Here is a 19,183-nt window from a genome sequence, read left to right as displayed (position 1 = left end):
TCCAGGTGGCAAGATGGACTCGATGGGAAACGATTATTTTGATTGTAAATATTATTATGTATTATTTCATTCTGTTCTCAAAATCATAGTTAATTATTGATAAAGTTAATTATTGCTCCTAATAAATACAAGGAAGTGGTGTTAGTGTGGTCTAAGAATTGTTCTTACCCCAAAACCAAATGGGGGAGCTGAAGGGGATGCTTGTGTTCATTCTGGATACAATGTGCTTTGCAGGGTACTTGTGCCTAGGGAAGCCCACTGTGGCTCACCAGCCTCGAAACATTCTAGAGAAAGCCAGGGGGAGGGGGTGAGCTCAGCATGTGGCATGGCGCACTATGAGCATGTGATAAACATTGGTTTGTTTAACTGTGATTGGTTAGAGCTTCATGTTCTGTAAGTTGTTCTATAACTTGTTCTATAAGTGCCATGTGCTATACACTAGCTAGGGGAGGGGCTCCTGGCTGGAGGGACTCTGCCCGATTCTTTGTCCCAGGGGCTCTCCTTGTGCACATATTGAATAAAGCCTTGTTGAATTGAATCACATGGAATCGAAGTCCCTTGATTCTACCCAGCATCAGACTCACTGGGAACCACAAAATCCCAACACAGGGTAAGCAGATTCATATAGCCCAGAGAACCCCCTCTAGCCTTAGGTTCACAGTTACAGCAAACAGAGGTCAAATCCTCTCAGCCAAAAGGAACATTTACAAGCTGAGAAAACAAAAATAAGACTAACACGCCTTGCCTGGCTATTACTTACAAGTTTGAAACATGAGAGACTGATGCAGTGGGGTGTTGTGGGACGGATGGGTCTCTTCTTTTGGGAGACGTGTAACAATTTCTGTAGAAGAGCAGTTCTCCAGTCTACTTAGTGTCCCTCTCCTGTCTAGCCAGGGGCGGCTCTAGGAATTGCGCCGCCCCAAGCAGGGCGGCGCACTGCAGGGGGCGCTCCGGTGGTCACCAGTCCCGCGGCTCCGGTGGACCTCCCGCAGACATGCCTGCAGAGGGTCCGCTGGTCCCGCGGCTCTGGTGGACCTCCCGCAGGCATGCCTGCGGATGCTCCACGAGAGCCGCGGGACCAGCGGACCCTCCGCAGTCATGCCTGCGGGAGGTCCACCGAGCCGTCTGCCTGCCGCCCTCCCGCAGCACGCCACCCCAAGCATGCGCTTGGCGCGCTGGGGTCTGGAGCCGGCCCTGTGTCTAGCGATTCAGACACTCGCAGAGGCTCACACGACACCCGCTCAAATGTTACACTGCAGTGTGGAACGCAGATCTCACAAGTCAGATTAATGCAGGCAGCAACGCACAAGCATCCGAAAGACTCCGAACACTAACCGCTTTCTTATCGTTCAAACTAGATAAGTTCTTGGAGGACAGGTCCATCAATGGCTATTAGCCAGGCTGGGCAGGGATGGTGTCCCCGGCCTCTGTTTGCCAGAAGCTGGGAATGGGCGACAGGGGATGGATCACTTGGTGATTCCCTGTTCTGTTCATTTCCTCTGAGGCACCTGGCATTGGCCACTATCAGAAGACAGGATACTGGGCTAGATGGACCTTTGGTCTGACCCAGTCTGGCCGTTCTTATACCTATTTTATCAACTTTAACCCACAAGTGAGCCAGACAGATTCCAGCTCTGTAACTGTCAGTGCCCAGCTGGGACACGGGGACCTGGCATGAACTGGCACCTGGCCTGCCAGCCAGGGCCGGCTCCAGACCCCAGCGCGCCAAGCGCGCGTGTGGGGCGGCATTTTGCCTGAAGGGCGGCAGGCGGCTCCGGCGGACCTTCCGCAGGCATGACTGCGGAGGGTCCGTTGGTCCCGCGGCTCGGGTGGATCTCCCGCAGGCACGGGACCAGCGGACCCTCCGCAGGCACGTCTGCAAGAGGTCCCCCGGAGCCGCGGGACCAGCGACTGGCAGCGCGCTCCTGCGGCGTGCTGTCCTGCTTGGGGCGGTGGAATTTCTAGAGCCGCCCCTGCTTCCAGCATCAGAGCCCCAGTCCTGGACCGGGAGTCCATTACGCTAGGTGCTGTACAAAGACAGATGAAAGACATGGTCCTTGCCCCAGGGAGCTTGCAGCCTGGTACCCAGCATTTGAAGTGCCAGCACCCTGTGGATGCCTGCTAGAGGAACGCTAATTCCCCCCATTGCTCCCTCACGGACGCCGCCTGGGAGGAAGACGGCGCGTTCAGCGACCAGTATCACAGACACAGCCGCTGTGATGCCGGCTGCTGCCTGTACGTGGGCGGCAGAGAGCAATCCGCAGACGACGGGTAGGCAGTTAACCTCCCAGGGCTTTGCCCCGGGCGCATGGTCCATGCTGCGCCGGGGAGGGGGTGGGGTTGGATTCAGTCTAGGTCCCGCCCCTTGCTGGCCATTGGCAGCTCAGCCGTAGCCCAGCAGGCGTTGCACGGCAATGGCCGGCTATTGGCGGATGGGGTGTGCCGGCCCGCTGGCGTGAAGGGAGGCGGGTGCCTTTGTTCTGGTCTTTGCCATCTCATTGCAGGGAGGAGCCGGGGCTGCAGCCCAGATCCTCAGATGTATTTAGGCTCCTAACAGCCACTGAAACCCAAGGGAGTTAGGAGCCTGGGGAACCTCAGAGGATCTGGGCCACCATCCCACCTTCGCTCGGGCCGTTCCCGGCCCTCCAGCTGGGAGGTGCCGACACCGACCTCTTTGCTTTCCCAGCCCGTGGCAGCTGCTGCTGTGCAGCTCGTGTGGCTCCCAGGGGACCCACCACCGCTGCTCCTCGCTGGGGGCCACCAGGGGCCTGTGGGAGTGTGAGGACTGCGCGGAGCCCGCAGGGGCGGGTAAGGCGCCTCTGGAACGCAAGGAAGTGCTGGGCCCTGGGTTTGTCTGGCGGGAGCTCAGGGCTGACGACTGTGGCCGTTTCCCTCGCTGGGCATCGGGGAGGAGAAGGCGCCGTGCTGGGAGGGCCTGGCCCAAGGCCCATTGCAGTCGAGGGGAGTCCGTCACTGGCCTTGGGATCGGGGCCGGCGAGATTCCTGGCTGGACGCTGGCTCCTAAGGGCTAAATCCTGGGCCGGCCCTGAGCCGCCTCCCCCGTGGGGGGCTCTGTAACCCCTGGGAGCGTGGGACTGGCCCCAGGCCCACCAACAGGGGTGGTAAAGGGGGAATTGCCCAAGGGCCCGGGGGCCCCCTGGGATGGGGGCCGGTGAACCCCGGGTTTGGGGAGGCCGCCCTCGGCCCAGACCCCCCGTTCTGCCTGAGGCCCCTCCTTAACCGCCAGAGCTCCCCCCCCCCGGCGGGGCGGCCAGCCCCCCGGCCCCCCCCCCCGGCCGCCCCCGGGCCGCCAGCCCCGGCCCGCCGGGAGGGAGGGTGAGTGGGAGACGCGCCCCACCCCCATCCCCGGAGCACAGGCTGGCCCCCATTAGCCCCCAGCCTGGGGGGAAGAGCCCCCAGCAGCGCAGCCCAGGAAGCAGGAAGGGGCCTGAGTGTGGGCAGGGCCACGCAAGGCTGTTTGGGGAGGTCCATCCTCCCCCTGCCGTTGAGACCCACCGCCCATGGCCCTGGGCCCTTTGAAATGGCGTGGGGGGGCCGCAGGGCTCCCAGGCGCGCACTGGGCGGTGCCGGCTGCGGCGAAGGCAGCCGGGCGGCACGGGGATGCCCTGGCCGAGCCGGAAGAACACGCCCAGCAGCGCAGCCGGCAGCACCGCCCAAAACCTCAGCCGTCCCTTTCTAGGGGCCCATTGGCTGTTCTGTCGATTGCTGTCGGCCAGCCTGGAGATGGCGTGTGCACAGACCTGGGCACACACGTGCCCGGCCGCCCGCCTGAGGGGTCCAGTTAGAAACGTGGCCATGGGGAGTGGGCAGTGCTGGGCCGGATCACCCCGCTCCCCGAGGGGAGACAGCCCAGCACCACACCCATGAGGAACAGCTCCTGCCCTGCTCTGTCGGGGCGGGGTTAGCACCTCCATGGGACAGTCCCCGCAGGTCATGGGCGCCTGTGGGACACTGGGGCACCTGCCTTGGGCTCTGCGCCCCCACTGCCACAGAAGCCTGTCTTCAGCGCCCCTTTACAGGGGTTTGTGGGAAGATAGCGCTGCACGGGGGAGGGGCAAACCCCATGCACAGAGGTGCCTGCCCCTGTGGAGAAGTGGGGGGTGTGACTGACCCAATGTTGGCCAGAAAGTGCCACCCAGGTCCCCAATCCACGGCTCTGCTCCCCTGGAGAGACTGACTGGCAGAGCAGCAGACTCTGAGAGCCCCATCGCTGCCTCTCCGCAGCATTGCCGCCACCGGCCAGCCATCGGGCGTTTGCCACGCTGCGGCTCAGCTCAGCTCCTCCAGCACAAGGCCACTAGCTTCCCACTGGCCTCTCCTGCCCTAGTGCCGGGCACTGCTGGCTTTCCTGGGCTCTGCTGGGGGCTGCAGGGCGGTGATCGTCAACCATCTGCCTCTGATTCCAGCATCCCGCCAGCTCTCTGCCCCGGGGAGACCAGCCACCAGCCAGGCTGCGTGTGGAACCAGGGGCAGCTCGGGTGCGTCTGCCAGAGGCAGGAGGCCAGGACCTACCACACTCACCCCGAGAGCCAGACTTTCCCGTCCCCGGAAGTGAAGACCCTTCGCTGCCCCGGTCCCTGGCTCTGCTACCTACAGGTCTGTGAGCCCGTCATTCTCTGGTGGTTTATTGCAATGCAACCCCCCCTCCCCCACCAGCGCTCACCTCTCCCACCTCTGCCGTCCGGGCTCTCCCTGGCACCCGCCGGCTCACCTGCTTTGGCAGAAGGCGGCTGTACAGCTGCCAAGGCGTGGATGTCCCTCGAGAGATGGGGCAGCTCCCGAGAGCGCGCCCTGCATTCCCTGCTGGCTGGAGCTCACTGTCTCAGGCGGGATCTCAGTTCTCTGCCCATGGCTCCAGCTCTCCTTCCGCTCTCTCTCCTCCCTGGGGCTCCCCAGCACTCCCAGCTTGGCTCCCGCTGCTGCTGTGGCGTCCTGCCGTTTATCCACTGCGCTGTGTCACTGGGGGAGGTGAAAGAGATGGGCCCCGACGCTGGACAATACACATCCCTATAGAACCCTGTGAACTCGCTCGGGATGGTTAATGTTGCCACTGGTGTCTGAGCGGGAGAGCAAGTCACAATGTGGCACTTCCCCGCGGTTCAGAGGTTCCCTCGATGCCACGCCCTGCTGTGGCACCCTTAGTGCAGGGACGAGAGCCCTGGGCACGACTGGCTCAGGCACCCAGCCAAGACTTTCCAAAGTGCCCAGCAATTTTGGGTCCCTCGATTTTTGGGCCCCAACTCGACACAGTTTAAAGAGGCCCGATTTTCAGAGGGTGAGAATAAGCACTGAAAATAAGGCCTCTTGCATGTGTCTGAAGATGGGCCCTCAAAATCACTCGTCACTGTAGGAAATCTTGACCATTTCCTCGGCTGCGGGCACAGCCTGCCTCACCTAACCCCCAGCACTGTTCTTTGCTCACGGTCCCATCATCGCTGATGCCTCCACGCATTATTTCTGCCATTCTCTTACTCGAAATCAAAGCTAGATTTTCCAGGGGGGACTTTAAGGATCTCTCATTACTGTATTTGAAGAGTGGCAGCTCATTTGCTTCTATCTTGGGCCTTGTCTACACAGGAAAATTAATCTGGATCCAGTAAAGGTGTGAATTAAACTGGATTAATTAAACTGGATTAATCCCCTTTTTTCACACTGTCATTTGGAATAAAATTGGCCTTAATTCAAGTTTAGTTCAATTCACATCCTGATCCAGTAAATCTCCCCCTGCAGACAAGCTCTAGGACTTCACTTCCCCTCTGGCTTTTCAAAGCCACGTGCCATTGGGTTGATAAAGTCAGTAGCTAATCTCTAAACAGGCCGGGATGCCCCAGCCAGACATGCTGATTCGTATGTAATCCAGCTCCCCCGCGGTTCCTCTCACGGGCCTTTTGCCAGCGGTTGGTTAAGGCGACCCAGTCCCAGTGGCGGTTTTCAAGGGTTCGGGACGTCCTTTTCAAATCTTTGGGGCTGAAGAGCGGCTCGGCGGCATTAGCTTCCCGTGGGTTGCTACTGGACTAACGGATGGGCTGTTGTGTGTTACAGAAATGTCCCCACGAGCTCTCACAGCGTGAGCGACGCCAGCAGGAGTGAGAACGGCATTGCCCGCTCAGGTGATCCCCTCGGTGTGCCGCAGACCCCCCCGGGAGCACCAGTGGAGCTGTCTGCTAGAAAGGGGACTGATTTATGGCTGCTAATTAGGGACTGGATCGGGGTCCGCCCCCGGGGGGGACGGGGAGGCTGCCAGGAACGATGGCTTAGGGCAGCAGATTGTTCGGCTAGAGGCACATGGACCAAGCAGACAGCCCCCAGCCAGCGTGGGGAAGGGACCGGGTCCTGGCTGTACCCGCTGGTCTGCAGAGGGGCAGGGTGGGCAGCTGGGTGGTGCAGGGAGCGTGCTGCGTGCCAGGCTGCTTGGGAGGGGTTTGCTTCCAGCATCACAATCATCACAGCCCCGACGCAGCGCAGGGCCCAGATGGCAGGACCCAGCCTGTGGCAATGGAGAAATGAATCTCAGCCTAAGCCTAAGGTGCTTGGGCAACAGGTGCAAGGCACCAATACAGTGGCGCCAGCGCCCTCTAGTGACTGCACGTGTAAATACAGCGCGTCTGCGGGCACAGCTGCCTCCCAGGTGCAATGACCTCTGACACCAGTGGTACAATTTTTCTCCGGGCCTGCTGCCTTTGTGGTCCTTACGCAGCAGCCATTAGCTGCGAGGACACGAGCTTTTGGGGGGGGGGTCCGCTCCCCCGGTCACCAATACGTTTTTGCGAGGAGTGTGGTTAAGTCCCAATGGGTCAGGATTGACGTTCATGTCGAGATCCTGGTTTCTGAACTTCCTTAACTCTGTCTGAGCCAGGGAAAGTTTGCAAACACTTCCCCCCAGCACCAGCACTGGGCCAGCCCCATGGGTCATAGCGGCCGTGGGAGCTTGAGGGTAGGTGGGCTGCTGGCTTTTATTAGACACCGTGTTAGCTGTCCCTGCTCAACGTAGGTATCATGGAGAGGGCACTGAAAACAGCGCCTGTAGCTGCTGTCTGAGAGAGGTGGAGCCCGAGCAGTGCCAGTGTAATGAGATCCCTCTGGACGGGCACCATTGGTAGTGACTTGAGACCTCTGGATCTAAAAGCAGGATCAGGCGCTTCTCATGCCAAAGAACCCAGCTGTGTTAACCCAAGCGCTGGAGGGGACGTAAAGCGTGGCCACTAGAGGGGGACAGAGACACCGTGTCAATGTGGGTTACGGTAGCAATAGTGCAGACAAGGCTGCGGCGGGTCGGGCGCCGGCAGGGTTTGCGGCACACAGCCCTGCAGCCAGGCAATGACTGGGGCGGTTCAGCTCAAAGTGGCAATGGTTTTTTTAACCCTTTAATGAAGACCCCAGGGCAGTCGTGCAATGACGTAGTGTAAGAACATCGCTGGGACGCGGGATCGTAGCAGGGGCAAAGCTTGGGTGAGAATCCAACTGGAGACGTCACCAGAGGGTCTATTTGTTACAAACCCAGTGTCACAGCACGGGCAGCTCATGATTTTGGTGTTTTTGCCTAAAGCCCCAGCTCCCAGACTCCTGTGCTCCCAGGGGACTCCCGGCTTTCGTTTTTCTTTGAAGCGTGACCCCTCGAGGTTCAGACACCAGAAGGTCGGCGCTCTAGCCTGGGACACAGGAGTCTGGCTTCAGGCCCCGCACTGCCGCAGGCTCCCTGTGTGACCTAACTTCCACTGAGTCTGACACCTTTGAGCTTCTGGGCCTTAGTCTCTCTCAGCCTCATCTCCCCAGCTGCCTGGTGGGGATAACAGCCCTGCCTCACGCGGTGCTGACTGGGGGATGCCCAAACACTACGGGGATGGGAGACTGGGGTAACTTTAAGAAAAAAAGCTCAGGGTTGTGAAGTCAGGCTGACTAGTCGTCCTGGAATGCCTGGGCTGAGCCATGCTGTGGTCACAGCCCCATCTACTGCTAAGGTTAAAAAACCCTGTCTGGGCACCTCTGCAAACTGTTACCCCTACAGCTAATCTCTGTCCCGCTGCCTGGCGGGACCCAGGAGCGTGCGTACCAACCCCAGGGCACAAACCCCACACTGGCTGTGAATTCTACACTTAGATTTCACCAACCAATCCTCCAGTGCAAACTCCTCAGGCACTAAAAGAGCCTAACCACGGAGGCACAGCCAGTCCCTGTGGGTACTCCGATCTGTCTCGCCACCCAGGGGAGCTACCCCTCTGGTGGATGGTCCCTTACACCAAGAGTCACAGCAAGATTCAGGTTATTCCCAGTCCCAAAGGACCAGTCACTTACCCCAGGTCAATGGCACCTTAAATCTCACACCAAAGACAATGTTTGTAGACAATCCTACAATAAACTCGATAGGGATTTATTAACAGGAAAAAGAAACTAGAGCGGTATTGACACGGTTAAAGCAGGTGAACATACACACACAAATGAGTTACAATCTTAAGTTTAAGAAGGTAACAGAAGTCTATAATTAACAAGCTCTATGTGTCTTTTAAGACTAAGCAAATGGGGATCTCTTGCTTATGCCTAACAAATCTTGCCCCCCTCCCAGACTCCAAGCAGCACAAAGATAATCAGTGCCTCCTTGTTAGGGGTTTTATCCCCCTCCTCTCACGTGCGCTGAGCTGCAAACTCAAGGGATGTGAGGAATCCAATTGCAGGATGCATCTTCTTTGGGGGGGGGGGAGCAGAGCAACAAAGTCTTTTGTCCTTTTTAACGTTCCACAATCGTCCATCTGGTGTCAATGGGCCTGTCCTGCTAAGCAGGACATTGCAGATCCGTATGTCACACTAGTTAATCTCTCTCTCCAGTCGGGTGATTTATACAATTACAGAGGCTTACAATATAACTGCCCAAATACTACTTTGCCAGATAGGATACAGAGATTTACATTAGATTAAAGCTGCAGCAACTCACATGCATTTAATGCAGTCTAAACGCTAAACACATTCTTATAATTCAAATACCTATTTTAACAACACTAATACACAGGGGCGGAAGCCTGTTTCCAGCTCTGTATTTGGCAGTGTTCAGCGGAGACAGGGACCTTGGCATGAGCGGGCACCTGCTCTGCCAGCGTCACAGTCTCACGCGGCACCTGCCGAGAGCAGCAGGCTCCCAGGAGAAGCCAGAGCTGGGATGAGAAAACGTGTGCAGGGCCGTAGCAGACATGGCCTGCCCCCCTCAGCCTTGTCTGCAAATGGAATCCCCTGGGGAAGCAGATAACGCTGGGTGAGAACGCTCCCTGGGGGGTTCGCTGCAATCTCTCTCTCTTTTCTTTCACAGCACCAGTGCTGGGAAGAGCTGTGGACCCCCGGGGTTTCCCTGCTGCTGCTCCTCTCCGTAACATCCCAGCCCTGCCGGAGCAAGGGGTTGCCCCCCAGAACACACAGAATGGATACAAATCACTATTTTGCCGGAAGACCAGCTCCCCAGGGATTTCATGGCTGTTGGGCATTGTAGGTCTGTGCAGTCCATAGCAGCAGAGAAACCCCCACGGAAAATTAGATCCGAGTACAGTTTTGTTCTGAGACGTGTCTGTCAATGCTGCACAGCTCAGTGCCCTGCGTGGATCCGCGGCACGGCTGCGAGGCGTCTAAAACCCTGTTGTACTGCCTGTTACAGAGCCAAGGTGCCCATAGGAGGGGAGCTGGGGTCTTGTGTATCCTTCACCAAATTCGCACTTGAGTGATGACAGTGGGGTGTCCAAGGGGGGTTACTAGGTCATCACCTGATGACAGTGGGGTACCTACAGGTGATGTTAGATTGCAGGCCTGCAGCAATGGGTATGTTACCTCCAGGAATGGTAAAGTTAAACAGGAAACCTCCCATTAAGAAACCCAGGACATTCAGAGCAAAGATTAATCTGTAGAGCTGCTCAGGAAATGGCAACAACGTAGACAAACTTTTTTTTTTGCTTTCTTTGATGTTTTCAGGGGCTTTTGTTGAAAAACAGGAACTCCCAAACCCCCAAAATGTTGAGCTCTCAGTTGCTGGAAACCCAAAATTTTGGTTTTTGGCAAACCCCCCCCCCCCAATCTTGCACTGGAAAATGTTGGAGCAGCGTTGGTAAACTGAAAGGGAGGAAGTTGATAGTTTCTGTAACCAAACTCTGTTCCTGTCGCAGGTCAGGGCTGAGCTGCACCTCTCTCAGGGCTTGTCCACAGGGCGAGTTAGTGCACAGCAAGCCAGGGGGTGAAGCTGTAGCATGTGAACTTGCTGCGCAGGGAGACAAAACGTCCGTCTCTCCGGGGCTCCCTTTCCAGCGATGAGCCGGCGCCGGCACTTCTGTGCGAGGGAATCTCGCCTTCCACCCCACTGTGACCCTGGCTCCCCAGCCCACAGCACCATTGTTCCCCTCAGCAGCTCCAGCAGGTTCGGCCCCGTCTATAGACTCCCCCGGGAAGCTGCCAGCAGCTGATAAACACAGCGACACCCAACAGCTGCGTCACAGCCAAGGATTAGTTCTGCACAGGAACATGGCAAACGGGAAGCGAAGGGCACAGGCGGCAGGTCATATGGGCTCGAGGTGCCCGAGCACCAGGAATATTCAGGGCTGGGGGCCCTGCTCCAGCAATATTTGGAGCTGGGTCTCTCCCCCGGCCCTGCCTGGATCGGGCCCCGGCCCCCGCGGGTCTCCCCCCGCCCCGCCAATTCCCTGCCTGAAAGAAAGCGGCGCCTGCCTCTCCCGGGCCTGCTTGTGCTGCCGGTGTAGCACATTCCTATGCAGAGCGGCTCCCGGCAGAACTGCTGTCTGCTGCCCCAGGATCCTAGCACCCCCCATCCCCTAATGGCGAGGCAGGCTGCCCTTACCCTGCCCTTCCGCCCTAGCCCTGAGCCTCTCCAACGCCCCAAACCCCTCAGCCCCAGCCAGAGCCCTCATCCCCCCGCACCCTAATCCTCTGCTCCAGCCGGGAGCCCCCTCCTGCATCATGAACCCCTCATCCTCAGCCCCAACCCTCATCCCCCTGCACCCTAATCCTCTGCTCCAGCCCTGAGCCCCTCCTGCATCATGAACCCCTCATCCTCAGCCCCAACCCTCATCCCCCTGCACCCTAATCCTCTGCTCCAGCCCTGAGCCCCCCCTGCATCATGAACCCCTCATCCTCAGCCCCAACCCTCCTGCACCTAATCCTCTGCTCCAGCCCCCTCCTGCATCATGAACCCTCCTCCTCAGCCCCAACCCTCATCCCCCTGCACCCTAATCCTCTGCTCCAGCCCTGAGCCCCCCCTGCATCATGAACCCCTCATCCTCAGCCCCAACCCTCATCCCCCTGCACCCTGATCCTCTGCCCCAGCTCTGAGCCCCCCTGCAGCATGAACCCCTCATCCTCAGCCCCAACCTCACCCCCTCCTAATCCTCTGCCCTCCCTGAGCCAGGCCCTGCATCATGAACCCTCATCCTCAGCCCTCCCAACCTCACCCCCATGGCAAAGGGGTTCAAGTGGCAAAAGGTCTCCCCCTCCCCTTCCCCCTCCCAGCACACACACTGTCTGAGCTACGTTTAGAATTTCTCTCCAGAATTAGCTAGGCCCGACTGCGCCCTGGTGCCCCTGCTCTTCTGGGGCAGCTGACTGGCTCTTTCTCTGCAGACCCTGCTTCTCTGGGAGCTGCAGGGAGCGTCTCTAAAACCAGCCAGGCCCTTTGGGCTGCATCCACCCACTGCCCCACTTCGTGCCACAAGCCACCAGCACGTGGTGTCCAGTTTGGATGGCGACCACACGTCCCAGGTCCTGGCCCCTGTCCTGTGTGTTACGCACTGGGGCTGGGGCTGTCTAGAGCCCTGATGCCCGTTCCCGCAGAACAAAGCCACCGAGGACTGAGTTAACCCTTTGCAGCCTGGGGCAGGCGGCACGATTGCAATCAGAGAGACAATTCCTGAAAAAAATCCCCATGTCTCCTCTGTTCTTCACAGTCCCACAGACCCTTCTGTGCCTGCAGCGTGTCACAAAGGGGCACCAGACACCGTGTCTCTGACAGCTGGCGTGGTGCGTTGATACCACGCTAAGGTTAGCTTTTCCCCGTGCTCTGATTTCAGCACATGGCATGTGTGGTTTGCATACAGGAAGACACGAGCTCTGTCTGCTGGAGTCCCCAGCACAGCTGGCCCCAGGCCTGGCTGGCGTCTAGGCACCAGTGCAGTATAAATGCGACGTGATAATAATAGCCTGGCATATGGAATTATGGGGCCTGATCCTGGAAGGGTCCCGAGTGCCGTTAAGTGACCTCAGCACGTCCCAGGATCGGGCCCCTAGTGAAGACTGGAGAATAGTTGCCTTCAGCGTGACTGCTTTGCTTCAGAGCGCCAGGGAGAGTTCAGAGGGGGCTCAGCGTTTGCCTTCTGCCTTCCGTGGTCCTCCTGCTTGAATGAGATTCTTGTGGCACAAGATGTAAAGCTCCTTTTCAGCTGCTGCCGTCTGCCCTTAACAAAGGACCCAGCGATGCTACAGGAACGGGGATGTGGTCAGCTACTGCTGGGTCTGCCCCGCACTCTGGATGCAAACCGTACCAACGACCTCCCCTGTGAACAGAGAGAGCTGTGAGCCAGGTTCCCTTGAGAAATGCAACGTCACACACAGCCGCTGATGGCGGCCGGCAGCCATGCGGCCAGGGCAGTTACTGTGAGCGAAGGCGCTTGTCCCGAAAATGCCTCCTCTTTGGAGTGAAACCGGTTCTCTTGAACGCAGGAGGCTGACAGAGCTGCCCGGGCCCAGGCACGGTGCTGTGGGGCTGTTGCTGTGGGCACCTGCCTCCCCCAGCTTTGACACACACCTCGATCCGGACCTGCAACATCCTGCGCTAGTGCAATCTGTGGCCTCCCCATGCAGCCCGGTCAATACACCAGGATCTTGGCCTGCTGTGCTCCCAGCTACCCCAGCACAGCTCCCACCCGCTCTGCCAATGCACTGCTGCCCTAGGCTGGAGTATCCCCTGCCAGTCCCGTTCTGCTCCCGGCCCCAGCTCTGCCAAAGCACCTGCCTGCAGGGCCCAGTCCCTGCTCGCCCAGCGCTGTGGATGGGCAGAAACAGATATTGTCATTAGCCAACAGCGCCACCTAGCGCCAGCTGCCCCTTCGTCACAGTCCAGCCAAACCTCCTTTTTTTTCGGGAGCGATTGTTTTTGTTTGGTTATTTGCTCAAAAAAAAAAACAGGGGGCTGAGAGGACTCAGGGGGGGGGGGCAAGCATTTTCAGGGGCCCTTTCCATAAAAAAGTTGCAATACTATAGAATACTGTATTCCATGGGGCCCCTAGGGCCAGGGGCAAATTGCCCCACGGCAGCCCTGAAACAACCCCTGCTCCCTCCCACAGTGGGGTGACCAGATGTCCTGATTTTATAGGGACAGTCCCGATTTTGGGGTCTTTTTCTTATATAGGCTCCTATTACCCCCCACCCCCATCCTGGTTTTTCACATTTGCTGTCTGGTCACCCTATCCCCCAGCAAGTTGCACACATGATAAAGATAGGTGAGAACCAGGGCCGGCTCCAGGGATTTTGCCGCCCCAAGCAGCCCCCCGCCCAACAAAAGCCACAATTGCGATCTGCGGCATTTCAGCGGGAGGTCCTTCGCTCCGATCAGGAGTGAGGACCCTCCGCTGAATTGCCACCGAATAGCTGGACCTGCCGCCCCGCTCCAGAGTGGCTGCCCCAAGCACCTGCTTGCTAAGCTGGTGCCTGGAGCCGGCCCTGGTGAGAACACCATATCCCGCAATGCACGCTGCTCCTTTAGCTTGATATAGGAATGCTCCACAGCATTTTTAGTATGATCTTAGCCCTGCGAGTCCTCACTACAGCCTCTGCTACTAAAACTCTGTTCCCAAGCGGGAGGGTTGGTGGAGATGAAAAACTGGGTCTGAGAATCATCAGGCTTGTGGAATAAGGGCAAGCGATGGTTTTGGTCACCTGCTACGTCGGTCACACGGATATTTACCTCCTGGCCGGATGGGGGCAAGCGGCACCCTGAGTAGGTCACTTCGGAAGCATTGGGTTGACGTTGTTTCTGGAACACAGTGGTCTTTATGGCAGTAGTTGCGGCTCCCGGCTGGGAGGAAGAGAAAGGGAATGAATACTAACACCTCGCTGTGATATGGCACGTTTCAGCCACAGATCGCTAAGCGCTTTATCGTGGAGATCAGAATCCCCTTTGTACAAACAGGGAAACTAAGGCACACAGCAGTGAAGTGACTTGCCCAAAGTCACACAGCTGGCTAGCGCCAGGACTAGAACCCAGGTCTCCTGCAGCTTAGTCCAGGGCTGTATCCACTAGGTCACACTGCCTCCAACAGGGCATAGTGCCCTCGATAACAATGGATAGCTGCATGGAACTGAACATATCAAAAGAACATATCAGGACCGGCTCTCGGTTTTTTGCCGCCCCAAGCAAAAAAAATTTTGGCTGCCCCCCGTCCCAGCCCTGGGCTCCCCGACGCACCCCCCTGCCGCCCCAGCGCTGGGCTCTCCCACCCACACCCCCTGCTGCCCCAGCTCTTGTCTACCCCCTTTACCCCCTACCTGTGTCCTCACCCCACCCCGCTGCCGCACCATCCCTGGGCTCCCCCTTTCCCCCCACCCGGGCCCCAAACACGCACCACGTGCCACCCCAGCCCTGGGCTCTTCCGTCCCCCCCCCCCACACCCTCCTTCCGCTGCAGCCCTGGGTCACTGGTAACTCGCTCCCAGGGCGGGTCATTCAGCAGGAATTTTGGATGTGCACAAAACACTGACAGGTTTGGTTTCCATATAGTTACAGAGCTGCAGTAAAGTGGAACAATTTTCAGCTGGTGTGATTGGAGGATATCTGGATGCATATTATAAGACTCTCCTCCATAAAAGAGGAAAAGTTGAGGTGCCTTTATTATTCTTTTGTTCCACTCTTTCTTTCTATGGGGAATTTGCCAATGCAATATCACTGTCTTCCTTTTAAATAAACAAACAAACAAAAGGCAATGGCTGTTGAAAATAGCAATTCCAGTCCTGATAACCACTGGGAAGCATTTCTTGCTCAATTTTATCCTACTTTTTCTACAGCAAGTTACAGTGGATCAGTATATTTGATTTGGGAGAAATGAAGTAAGAGCTGCCCAAACTGAGCGGGAGCACTCCTGAATTTTGAGGTGTTCAAATCTGGAGGGCAGGTGCTGGGGTGGGGGCGGGGCTGTGGGCGCCGTGGGGGAGCACGGCAGGATGTGTGCAGCAGCGTGTCTGGAGCTGCACGGAGCCAGACACGCTGGTCTGAGTGGCACGGTAAGGGGACTGGGGGCTTGGAGAGGGGGTAGGAGGTTCCGGGGGGGCAGTCAAGGGACAGGGAGCAGGGGGGGTTGGATGGGGCAGAGGTTCGGGGGCGCAGTCAGCCGCAGGGAGGGGGAGTTAGATGGGTCAGAAGTGCGGGGGAGCAGTCAGGGGACAGGCAGCGGTTGGACAGGCATGGGAGTCCCAGGGGTGTGTCAGGGGACAGGTAGGGGGTGGGGTACTGGGGGGCAGTTAGGGGCAGGGGTCCCGGGAGGGGGTGATCAGGGAGCGGGGGGGTGGAGTTGGATGGGTTGGGGTTTCTGTGGGGGGGCAGTCAGAGGAAGTGGATGGTGGCAGGGTGGGGCTTCCCTCCCCCTGGAGTGTCCTGTTTTGTGAATGTTCAAATCTGGTCTCCCTGCCATCCACAGCACTCGCAGCACGCTGCCGCATGAGGTCCCCTCCTTCCTTTCCAGTTGGTAGTGGCCAAGGGAACGCTGGGAATTGTAGTTCTTTCCCTGCGCCAGGGCTGGCTCTATAGGCAGGGAGCTAACCAAAGAACTACAGCACCCAGGGCCCCCTGTTGGTTCTCAGCTCCCATGCTGCCCCTGCAAATGGGCTGCCCCAAGCAGGTGCTTGCTTTGCTGGTGCCTAGAGCTGCCTCATGGTTTTTTTACCAGAAATATGGAGCCTTCCTCACCCCTGCACTACCTACACACACACACACACTTTTCTCCCCCTCCTTCCCTCTTTTTTTTCTTCTTTTTTTAAAATGTTTTTAAAAATCTAAACCAAGGACAAACTTTTTTTAAAAAAGCCAGAGCCACAGAGATCAGGCCATGGGGTAAGAAAGCTGTCCCGAGTTTTAGGGGGCATGTTGCTAACTCTTTTAGTGAAACGGTTTTGTAGGTAGCCTGGCTGTGTAAGTTGTTAAGCTTTAGCATGGGCAAGCGTTTATTATTTGAAAACACTTTTCCATTTTATGAGGTATTCTCTCCCCCCATCTTACGACCTATCAGAAAAATTAACAAAAACAAGCTAAAAGATACATTGTAGCAAGGACTGCAAAGGAATAGTTACAATATTGCTGATTATTACCTTGTCTAAGCGCCTGGAGAATGTATTTTGTTTTGTTTTTATAAAAGACTTTTATGCAAACTGTAACCCTAGGTGATGTACAGCATTAAATAATATGAAACAGTGGATGAGAGGCCTGAGACATTGTTGAAATCAGAGGGGTTATGATTAAGTCCCAATGCAGAGGGCCTTGGGGTGGAAGATGAGAAGGTACAGCCGAAGCGGAAGATGGTATGATTTAAGAGGGGTTCTGGGGCTGCTTTGCAATGGTGCAGAGGGAGCCTGTAACCCTCATGCACAAACACCAGGGCTGGGTGAGGTGGTTGGGCCTTTGTTAGAGGAACAGGCCTTTCGTACACCTTTTGTTGTTGTTGTTGACAAACTGTAAGATAACTGCGCGTATACTACGGGGGCAACCTACTGCCCTTTTCACAAACCCCACATCCCTGGAACTCCATAAAAACATGCTTTACACAGTTATTTTCAACTGACATTTTATTTTACACCACGGCCTATTTTATTCCCAAAACACCCTCTAACTGGTGTTTGTGCATGAGGGTTATAGGCTCCCTATGCACCATTGCAAAGCAGCCCCAGAACCCCTCTTAAATCGTACCATCTTCCCTTTCGGCTGTACCTTTTCATTTTCCACCCCAAGGTCCTCTGCATTGGGATTTAATCATAGTCCCTCTGATTTCAGGGTTACAGTTTGCATAAAAGTGTTTTATAAAAACAAAAGAAAATACATTCTCTAGGTGCTTAGACAAGGTAATAATGAACAATACTGTAACTATTCCTTTGCAGTCCTTGCTACAATGTATCTTTTAGCTTGTTTTTGTTAATAGATCGTAAGATGGGGGGAGATAATACCTCATAAAATGGAAAAGTGTTTTCAAATAATAAACGCTTGCCCATGCTAAAGCATAACAACGTACACAGCCAGGCTGCCTACAAACCGTTTCACTAAAAAAGTTAACAACATGCCCCCTAAAACTCGGGACAGCTTTCTTACCCCCATGGCCTGATCTCTGTGGCTCTGGCTTTTTAAAAAAATGTTTGTCCTTGGTTTAGATTTAAAAAAAAACATTTTAAAAGAAGAATAAAAAGAGGGAAGGAAGGGGAGAAAAGTGTGTGTGTGTGTGTAGGTTGAGCGGGGTGAGGAAGGCTCCATATTTCTGGTAAAAACCAGGGGTGGCTCTAGGCACCAGCAAAGCAAGCACCTGCTTGGGGCAGCCCATTTGCAGGGGCGGCATGGGAGCTGAGAACCAACAGGGGGCCCTGGGTGCTGTAGTTCCCTGGTGAGCTCCCTGCCTATAGAGCCAGCCCTGGAGCAGGGAAAGAACTACATTTCCCAGCATTCCCTTGGCCACTACCAACTGGAAAGGAAGGAGGGGGACCTCATGCGGCAGCGTGCTGCGAGTGCTGTGGATGGGAGGGAGACCAGATTTGAACATTCACAAAACAGGACACTCCAGGGGGAGGGACGCCCCAAACTGCCACCATCCACTCCCTCTGACTGCCCCCCACAGAAACCCCAACCCATCCAACTCCCCCCCGCTCCCTGATCACCCCCTCTTGGGACCCCTGCCTCTAACTGCCCCCCAGAACCCCACCCCCTACCTGTCCCCTGATGCACCCCTGGGACTCCCATGCCTGTCCAACCGCTCCCTGTCCCCTGACTGCTCCCCCACACCCCTGACCCAACGAACTCCCCTCCTGCCGCTGCTGACTGCCCCCCTGAACCTCTGCCCCATCCAACCTTCCCTGTCCCTTGACTGCCCTCCTGGAACCTCCTACCCCTCTCAACCCCCAGCCTCCTTACCGTGCCACTCAGACCAGCGTGTCTGGCTCCGTGCAGCTCCAGACACGCTGCTGCATACATCCTGCCGTGCTCCCCCACGGAGCCCACAGCCCCACCCCAGCACCTGCCCTCCAGATTTGAACACCTCAAAATTCAGGAGTGCTCCCGCTCAGTTTGGGCAGCTCTTACTTCATTTCTCCCAAATCAAATATACTGATCCACTGTAACTTGCTGTAGAAAAAGTAGGATAAAATTGAGCAAGAAATGCTTCCCAGTGGTTATCAGGACTGGAATTGCTATTTTCAACAGCCATTGACTTTTGTTTGTTTGTTTGTTTGTTTAAAAGGAAGACAGTGATATTGCATTGGCAAATTCCCCATAGAAAGAAAGAGTGGAACAAAAGAATAATAAAGGCAGCTCAACTTTTCCTCTTTTATGGAGGACAGTCTTATAATATGCATCCAGATATCCTCCAATCACAGCAGCTGAAAATTGTTCCACTTTACTGCAGCTCTGTAACCATATGGGAACCAATCCTGTCAGTGTTTTGTGCACATCCAAAATTCCTGCTGAATGACCCGCCCTGGGAGCGAGTTACCAGTGACCCAGGGCTGCAGCGGAAGGAGGGTGCGGGGGGAGGGAAGAGCCCAGGGCTGGGGTGGCAGGAGGTGTGTGGGGGGGCACTGGTGCGGGGGAAAGGGAGCCCAGGGCTGGTGCGGCAGCGGGGTGGGGAGGACACAGGTAGGGGAAAGGGGAAGACCAGCGCTGCGGCAGGGGTGTGGGTGGGAGAGCCCAGGGCTGTGGCAGCATGGGGTGCGTGGGAGCCCATGGCTGGGATGGGGGGCAGCTAAAAATTTTTTTGCTTGGGGCGGCAAAAAACCGAGAGCCGGTCCTGTAAAAAACAGTTAACTTTTTTTACAGAAGCTATTCCTTCTTGTGTTTTTTTGTATAAATCCGAACTTTAAAAAGCAATATTGGGGTTTTTTAAATTAAAATACATATGTAAACACCCCTCAATTGCCAGTTTTCATATTCTTACCCAGTTGTTGTT

The 19,183-nt window shown here is 56.3% G+C and overlaps 1 long non-coding RNA gene across 1 annotated transcript; it reads left to right on the top strand.

Annotated features, from left to right (window-relative positions):
* Positions 1-2,149: 2,149 nt before the first annotated feature.
* LOC120392992 lies at positions 2,150-9,930 on the top strand. Its single transcript, XR_005591840.1, has 5 exons — positions 2,150-2,271; positions 2,687-2,808; positions 4,428-4,617; positions 6,064-6,131; positions 9,317-9,930. It is a non-coding gene; the product is annotated as an uncharacterized LOC120392992 (long non-coding RNA).
* The last annotated feature ends 9,253 nt before the right edge of the window (positions 9,931-19,183 follow it).

This window comes from Mauremys reevesii, unplaced genomic scaffold (assembly GCF_016161935.1).
Source record: "Mauremys reevesii isolate NIE-2019 unplaced genomic scaffold, ASM1616193v1 Contig131, whole genome shotgun sequence".
NCBI classification, from domain to species: Eukaryota; Metazoa; Chordata; order Testudines; family Geoemydidae; genus Mauremys; species Mauremys reevesii.
The sequence above is the reverse complement of the archived record's forward strand: the minus strand, read 5'-3'. Positions and strand labels throughout refer to the sequence as shown.